This window comes from Alexandromys fortis, unplaced genomic scaffold, assembly GCF_014885135.2.
Source record: "Alexandromys fortis isolate MF-2015 unplaced genomic scaffold, M_Fortis_MF-2015_v1.1 scaffold_12, whole genome shotgun sequence".
NCBI lineage: Eukaryota > Metazoa > Chordata > Mammalia > Rodentia > Cricetidae > Alexandromys > Alexandromys fortis.
This window is the reverse complement of record NW_026067937.1, coordinates 20,957,710-20,965,394: the sequence shown is the minus strand read 5'-3', so window position 1 is coordinate 20,965,394 and position 7,685 is coordinate 20,957,710. Positions and strand designations below refer to the sequence as shown.

Sequence of the window (7,685 nt, the reverse complement as noted above, 5' to 3'; positions counted from 1 at the left end):
ATTGCTAGAACTTCAAGCACTATATTGAAGAGGTATGGAGAGAGTGGACATCCTTGTCGTGTTCCTGATTTTAGTGGGATGGCTTTGAGTTTTTCTCCGTTTAATTTAATGTTAGCTGTCGGCTTGCTGTAAATAGCTTTTATTATATTTAGGTATGACCCTTGTATCCCTAGTCTCTCCAAGACCTTTATCATAAAGGGGTGTTGAATTTTGTCAAATGCTTTTTCAGCATCTAATGAAATGATCATATGGTTTTTTTCTTTCAGTTTATTTATATGGTGGATTACATTGATAGATTTGTGTATGTTGAACCAGCCCTGCATCTCTGGGATGAAGGCCAGGCAGTATTTATATGAATACAGTTTGTGTGTTGTTATTTTGGGGCAAAAGCTAACCCTTGGTGTGGGAGCCGGACAGCAGGAACAAAGCCCGCAGCTCCTTCTACAAGTTATTAGCTTGAGTTTCTATCCTAATCTCTCACAAGGAGGGATTGTGACCTAGGGGTATCAACCACATAAACCTGTTCATTATCTGAGTTGCTTTTGGTAGAGAATTTAATGATGGCAATGGAGAAGAAAGTTTGAACAACAACAAAGTGCCTCAAAGGTGATTTTGTTGTTGCAAAGGACCTGCGAATGTTGGGATCTGGGGGAATGTTGAAGGTATTAAGACTTTAGATGGTAAAACCGTAGAAAGCTGCTCACAGAGCTCCATCAGCTGTTCTAGTAGGACCTGGAAAATTGCAATCTTGAGAGTAATTGCAGACAGTAGGTCTCAAGGTTATAGGATTCTAGTGAATAAGGCTCTGCAGGGAACCGTGGATGTGGCCTGGACTATCTGCCTTGAGAGACATGTGTCATAGGATTTTCAGGTTAAAGTCCGTGGCTCCTGGGGCACAAGGTGCCTTCCAGTTCCTGGTGTAGCCCCTCCCTGCCCCAACTAGTGAAACATTCAGGCTGCATTGTGTTTCTCTGTATGATCCCTTAGTAGTCAAGGAAGAATGGAAACTTCACAGGACATTTGGTTTCAGAGATTAATCTTGTGTACCCTGTATAGTTTGCAAACTTCCTTACATCATGGCATCATGGCATCATTGTCTTTCTTTGATTCTATCGTCCTTTGCTTGTTCATAGTCCTCTCTTTCACTTATGTTTTATTTATTCTTCTCTCATCCCAACCGCACCATCTCCTCTCTCTGCTCCTCTCAGTCCCTCTGCCTTTTCCCCAAACCTCCCCCTCTTCCATTTTCTCGAGGAGGTCTCTCATGGGTACCAACTAGACATGGTGTCTTAGTTAGGGTTTCTATTGTTGTGATGAAACACCATTACCAAAAAGCAAGATAGGGAGAAAAGGGTTCATTTGCATTGCACTTTCAGATTGATGTTCACTATTAAACGAAGTCAGGCCAGAAACTCAGCCAGGGCAGAATCCTGGAGACAGGAGGTGATGCAAATGCCCTGGAGGGGTGCTGCTTATTGGGTTACTCCAAATGACTTCCCTTCTTATAGAACCCAGGACCACCAGCACTGGGATGGGACCACTCTCAATTGGCTGGGCCCTCCTCCCATTGATCAATAATTGAGAAAAAAAAAAATGCCTTACTGATGGATCTCATGGAGGCATTTCATCCACTAAAGCTCCCTCTTTCCTGATGTCTCTGGCTTGGTATCAAGTAGACACACAAAACCATCCCATACAATGGTATAACAAGGTACAATGATAAACCATTCTATCTAAAGATAAGGGTCCCAAGCGCAAGTAAATGAGTCAAAGACACCCGCAACTGGGGATTTCAGAACACTTACCAATTAATACTTAGTACCTGTGGGAGTCTGAATGTAATTGGCCCCACAAGTTCATAGACAGTGATACTATTAGGAGGTGTACCCTTGTTGCAGTAGGTCTGGTCTTGTTGGAGGAAGTGTGCCACTGTGGGGGTGGGTTTTGAGGTCTCATATGCTCAGCCATACCCAGTCTCATCTCTCTTCATGTTGCCTGTGGGTCAAGATGTACAGTGTCTCCGGCACCGTGACGATGATAGTGGGCTAAACTTGTGAAAACGTATGCTGCCCAAATTGTTTTCCCTTTGTAAGAGTTCTCTTCACAGCAACAGAAACTCTAACAAAGGCTGTACATGTTTTATTATTCATTAGAGAGAAAATATGAGAGACACTGCTAATAAGCCTTTGATACATTCATATTACACATAGGCTTGCATAGTTGCCCCTCGTGTTATTAATAGAAAATCTAGTGGCCACATATAGTCATCCTTTAGTTCACGTTAAATAACAATAACTGCTATTTAACTCAGTGTGTTGATAGTACAGCAAATAGTACCATAACTGTGAACCAACAACCTCCTTTTATTTTTCACCCCAGGAAAATTTAAAAGAGAGTAGTTTTCCAACAATTCCAATACAGTAATTGGAAAATTTCTACCTATTTTAGAAAAGCATTCTTAAAAACTCATTGGGTTACTGGCAGCTGGAATATTTACTTTGGTAAGTGTTGTTTCAGCTTCCATAGTTGGAGTCTTAGCATTCAGACAAAACTTCCAAACACCTCCATTTACAATGCGCTAGTTAAAATGTTTCTAAATTAGAAAAAGCTAAAAAAAAATTGATATTGATTTCATAGAATGATTGGATGGAGAAAAACAACAAAGAACGTAAAGATTATGAAATTTCTCCCCGTTATTATGAATTTCCAGTTCTCTTGAAGTATAAGTAAATATGAGGAAAATTGTTGGAAGCTCCCTCTTGTGTAGAAAACTGCCAGGCTTCGAATAATGAGCCAATGGTATAGAATGAAATGTTTACTGGAATTTGTTTTAAAATATTCAGTATATAATTATCCATTGTGAGTTCTAGGCCAACTGGAGCTTTCTAATGAGATCTTGTCTCGAACAATGCAAAATTATATTCAACTATATTTATGTGCTTGTGTTTGTATGTGTGTGTGCTACTAAGACATTTCTTACTATCGTACTTTGTAGACCAAATGGGGCTCAAATTTAAAAAGACCTGCCAGGCTGATACCATGCTTGTCTATATTCATTTCTGAGAACAGCATGCCGGGGAGCAGTGGCTGACACCTGAAATGACTAAGAGATATTGTCCTGCAACCCCTGTGCCCCGCTGGGAGCCATGTGACTTCTTTGTGGGACAACGCTTGGAAATAGCATGAACAAATCCTTTTTGGCGAGGTCAGGGAGAATTTAACCCATTTTTGGCCAGGCCAGCGGATGGTTTGCTGTATAATTCTGGGCTTTCCCCAGGAGCAGACGTGCTGCCTGCTCTCCCGGCTCTCCTCTTTCCTTACACAAATCGTCTTGCTGGCTGCTCCTAGCTTCACTTCCTTAGAACCGTAGGTAGGATGGGTATTGCACTAGGAAAACCGTCCCTTGATGACTCTCAGAAGTAAAGGGACAGTTGCGTGGTGAGTTTGTTGATTGTTAAACCGTTTTCACAGCCCTGAAGTCTGTTTTGAGACACAGTCTCACTTTCTAACACGTTTGGCCTGGAACTCATTAGGTAGTAGATAGGCTAAGCTTTGGAACTTGCAGAGATCCACCTGATTCTGCCTCACATGACCACACCTGGGTAAAAAGAGATGTTTATCATGGACTTAGCTCAGATATTACTAGAAAGAAAGGACTTTGGGAGTGTATGGTCTTGTGAGGGAGAGCCACACTTAAGAACTGATAGAAAGCCGAGCTCTGGTCACATCACTGGGGGAGGTTTCAGCAGGGGTGGCAGGCAGCTGCGTCTAGCAGAGCAGGAAGGTCAGTACTTGGATGGGTCTCAGAGCTCAGCTGTTTGGGTACAGGGAAGGAAGTTGGCCAGGCCTGGGAGAAGACAAGACTGTAAGGTTGGGGTGAAGAGGGGGGCAGGAAGAGCATGTTCAGGCCATGATTTTTGCAGAGGGGGTCCCTGCTCACCGACTTCAGCCATCACTGGGCTGCCGTGGTCTCTGCTCACCGACTTCAGCCATCACTGGGCTGCCGTGGTCTCTGCTCACCGACTTCAGCCATCACTGGGCTGCCGTGGTCTCTGCTCACCGACTTCAGCCATCACTGGGCTGCCGTGGTCTCTGCTCACCGACTTCAGCCATCACTGGGCTGCCGTGGTCTCTGCTCACCGACTTCAGCCATCACTGGGCTGCCGTGGTCTCTGCTCACCGACTTCAGCCATCACTGGGCTGCCGTGTTCCTGCTCACTTTCTTCAGCTATTCGTTGCTCCGTGCATCCAGAAAAACATTTAGCAATGTAAAAGTCAGTATTTCCTAGCAATGGACCCCAAATGCCTTTAACACATCCATTGACCGTCCTGCATTGAGCCTGGATTGTGTATATTATTGTGTTTTCTTTGAAGTTTTTGATTGTGAAGGAGCTAAGTAACCAACAAATATACTTTAAAGGTATCAAAATATGGGTCTAAGTATATGTTGCTTGGAAAAGAGGTTCTTTTGCTTCCACAGAAGATGAAAACCTGTGGATTGCTTCCAGACTAATATGGCTTGATGGACCAAGAGCCCCTTAAAGGTCACTTTGACCACCCCTCAAAAAATTACTTCACCCAATAAACAGCAGGAAGCAGTATGGAGAGTACTATGACCAAATTCCCAAATATTGTTTACATTTAAAGGGGGATATGCTATAGAGATTTAACATGGGTATGGATCTTGGTTTATTGATACAAATTCAAGGTCAATTTTGTTATATTGTGTATATGTATTTTTGATCTTGATTAAGGTATTATGTTTGTGAAGCTCATTTAAAAATGTAATATATAATTAAGAAATACAGGTTAGGGCTGGAGAGATGGCTCAGTGGTTAAGAGCACCGGCTGCTCTTCCAGAGGTCATGAGTTTAATTCCCAGCAACCACATGGTGGCTCACAACCATCTGTAATGAATCTGGCGCCCTCTTCTAGCATGTGGGCATACATGGAGCAGGATGTTGTATACACAATAAATAAATCTTTTTTTTAAAAAAAGAAATACAGGTTAATAGATACCCATCTATAATGATCAAGCTTGTAGTCATGTTAGTTAGGTTTTCTAGATGTACAGAGGTAAATTTCAGATAGATAGGCATTCTTCAAACCTTAAATATAGCATTTAAAATGTTTTAAGAACTTAGGGCTTTTCATGACAGTAAGACACATCTGTTCCTGGCAGCACCAATTGCTTCAAGAGGAGGATGGGCATCAAAGAAGCTCCTTAAGGAGTTTACTAGCCATTTGGGCAAGAAACTGTTCTTGCTTGGACTGCTTGATGGTATTCTGAACATTCTGGAGGACATAGAAGAAAGTGACTGACAAACTGCCAATATAGGTGGAACTGTCTTTAAAATGTCCTGCTTTGTGGAAAAGTCTGTCAGATGCTATGGGCCTGTAGGCTGAAGATGGATGCCCCAATGGTACAGAAGAACTTTGGGTGACTATCCAGGTAGTGAGATGTCAATTCTAGAGTTTTGGAAGTTGCTTACAATGTACTTCCTGTTTACTTAGGTAATATTACATCCTTCTGGAGTCTTTGATGGAAGAATAGATAGCTATTATTATAGTTTTCCTTAGATAAAGTGGATAAATATTGTAACTGTAATTCTTGCTTAATACCTGTTTTGTTAGATGTTAAAGTTAAAGTTAAAACCTGTAGTAAGGAACGGTGGGGCTGTGTCCCGCCACCTGGCTAGCTTTACCCAAAATAATTACACGGAAACTGTATTCTTTTAAACACTGCCTGGTCCATTAGTTCCAGCCTCTTATTGGCTAGCTCTTACATATTGATCTAACCCATTTCTAAAAATCTGTGTAGCCCACGAGGTGGCTTACCAGGGAAGCTCTTAACCTGTGTCTGTGTTGGGTGGGAGAATCATGGCGACTGCCCGACTTGGCTTCTTTCTCCCAGCATTCTGTTCTGTCTATTCCACCTACCTAATTTTCTGTCCTATCAGGGCCAAAGCAGTCTCTTTATTAACCAATGACCTTCCTCCATCATTTCCCCTTTTTCTGTTTAAACAAAAAAGAAAGGCTTTTAACTTTAACATAGTAAGATTACATATAACAGAACAGTTATCAAGCAAGAATTAGTTACAATATTTATATCTACTTTATCTTTTATCATAACTAAGGAAAACTATAACCATTCTTCAACTCCATCAAAGACTCCAGAAGAATATAATATTACCTAAGCAAACAAGAAGTCCAAAACTTTAGAAATGACAAACATCTCGCTGCCTGGACAGTCACCCAAAGTTCCTCTGTACCGTTGGGGCATCCATCTTTGGCCTTCAGGCCCATAGTTTCCAGCAGACATTTCCATGAAGCAGGAAAATTCCAAAGGCAGTTCAGTCACTTTCTGCTGTGTCCTGCAGAATGTCTTGCAGACTCTTTCATGAATCAGGAACCCCCAAAAGACCATCTCACCTTTAGGCAAGTTCAGCAGTCCTCTCTCTGTCCATTTTATGCAACAGTCCAGGCAAGAGCAGTTTCTTTTCTTGCTCAAATGACTATCAAACTCCATAAGGTGCCTCTTCGATGCCCATCTTCTTCTTGAAGTAGATTGGTGCTGCCAGGAGCAGATGTGTCTCATTATCATGAAAAACCCTAAGTTATTAAAACATTAAATGCCATATTCTTTAGTCTTTGAAAGATATGAAGAATACCTATCTTACTGAACTATATCTCTATATATCTAGAAAATCTAACATGACTACAAGCTTGATTATTATTGATAATTATCCATTAACAACCTATATTTCCTAATTATACATTACATTTTAAAAATGAACTTCACAATCACAATACCTTAATATTAGAAATACATATACATATAATAAAATTGACCTTAAAATCCATACCAATGCAAATTATTCATACCTATATCATTTCCCCCTTTAAATGTACCATTTTCAAAGGCAAGAAACTTGTCAAAACTATCTTACCTTGTCTTGGCAGGATATGACAGTCCTGTTCTTTCCATTCACAGATACTCTGTATCTCTGCCAGTGGTTGAGGTATGGGCATTTCTTTGCCCCAAGGCCAGTTCAGCCAAGAAGAAAGGCTCCAGGTGGAGTGTCTTTGGTGCTCAACATTCTCTTGGGAATAGAGCGGTGTTGCCAGGAGCAATTGTGTCTCACTACCATGAAACTCTGAGTTAGATTAAAGGCCATTTTCTACAGCTCTTTGAAGAGGTTGAAGATTGTATCTAAAGAACCTGGTTAGTCTAATTATAAATGACAAACTTAGAATACAATTGATCTATATAATTCTCAATACCTATCTAACTTAAAGACTAAGACAATAAACAACTGTGTAACAAATGAGGATAATGACCTCCAAATATAAACAAAGTACAAATATACATTGCAATATGGTAAATATATATCAATACACAAACAATATATAAGTATCTTAATCAGAGGTAGAAAAGTACACTGCAATATGGTAAATATATACAATATATAAATACAATATATGTCAATACATAAAAAATGTTTTAAGGGGGCTGGAGAGATGGCTCAGCGGTTAAGAGCATTGCCTGCTCTTCCAAAGGTCCTGAGTTCGATTCCCAGCAACCACATGGTGGCTCACAACCATCTGTGATGAGGTCTGGTGCCCTCTTCTGGCCTTCAGGCATACACACGGAGAGAATATTGTATACATAAATAAATAAATAA

At 40.8% G+C, this 7,685-nt stretch overlaps 1 protein-coding gene and 1 long non-coding RNA gene across 2 annotated transcripts in view; one reads left to right on the top strand and one right to left on the bottom strand.

Annotated features, from left to right (window-relative positions):
- Positions 1-7,595, bottom strand: part of LOC126504672 (uncharacterized) — a 15,363-nt gene extending 7,768 nt beyond the window's left edge. Inside the window, exons 1-2 of the long non-coding RNA XR_007592677.1 lie at positions 6,951-7,595; positions 3,941-6,612 (exon numbers count right to left, since the gene is read on the bottom strand). This is a non-coding gene — a long non-coding RNA (uncharacterized lncRNA). The remainder of the gene's footprint in view (positions 1-3,940; positions 6,613-6,950) is intronic.
- Positions 1-7,685, top strand: part of LOC126504671 (zinc finger protein 120-like) — a 24,530-nt gene that overhangs the window by 11,815 nt on the left and 5,030 nt on the right. The gene's annotated exons all lie outside the window — the stretch shown is intronic.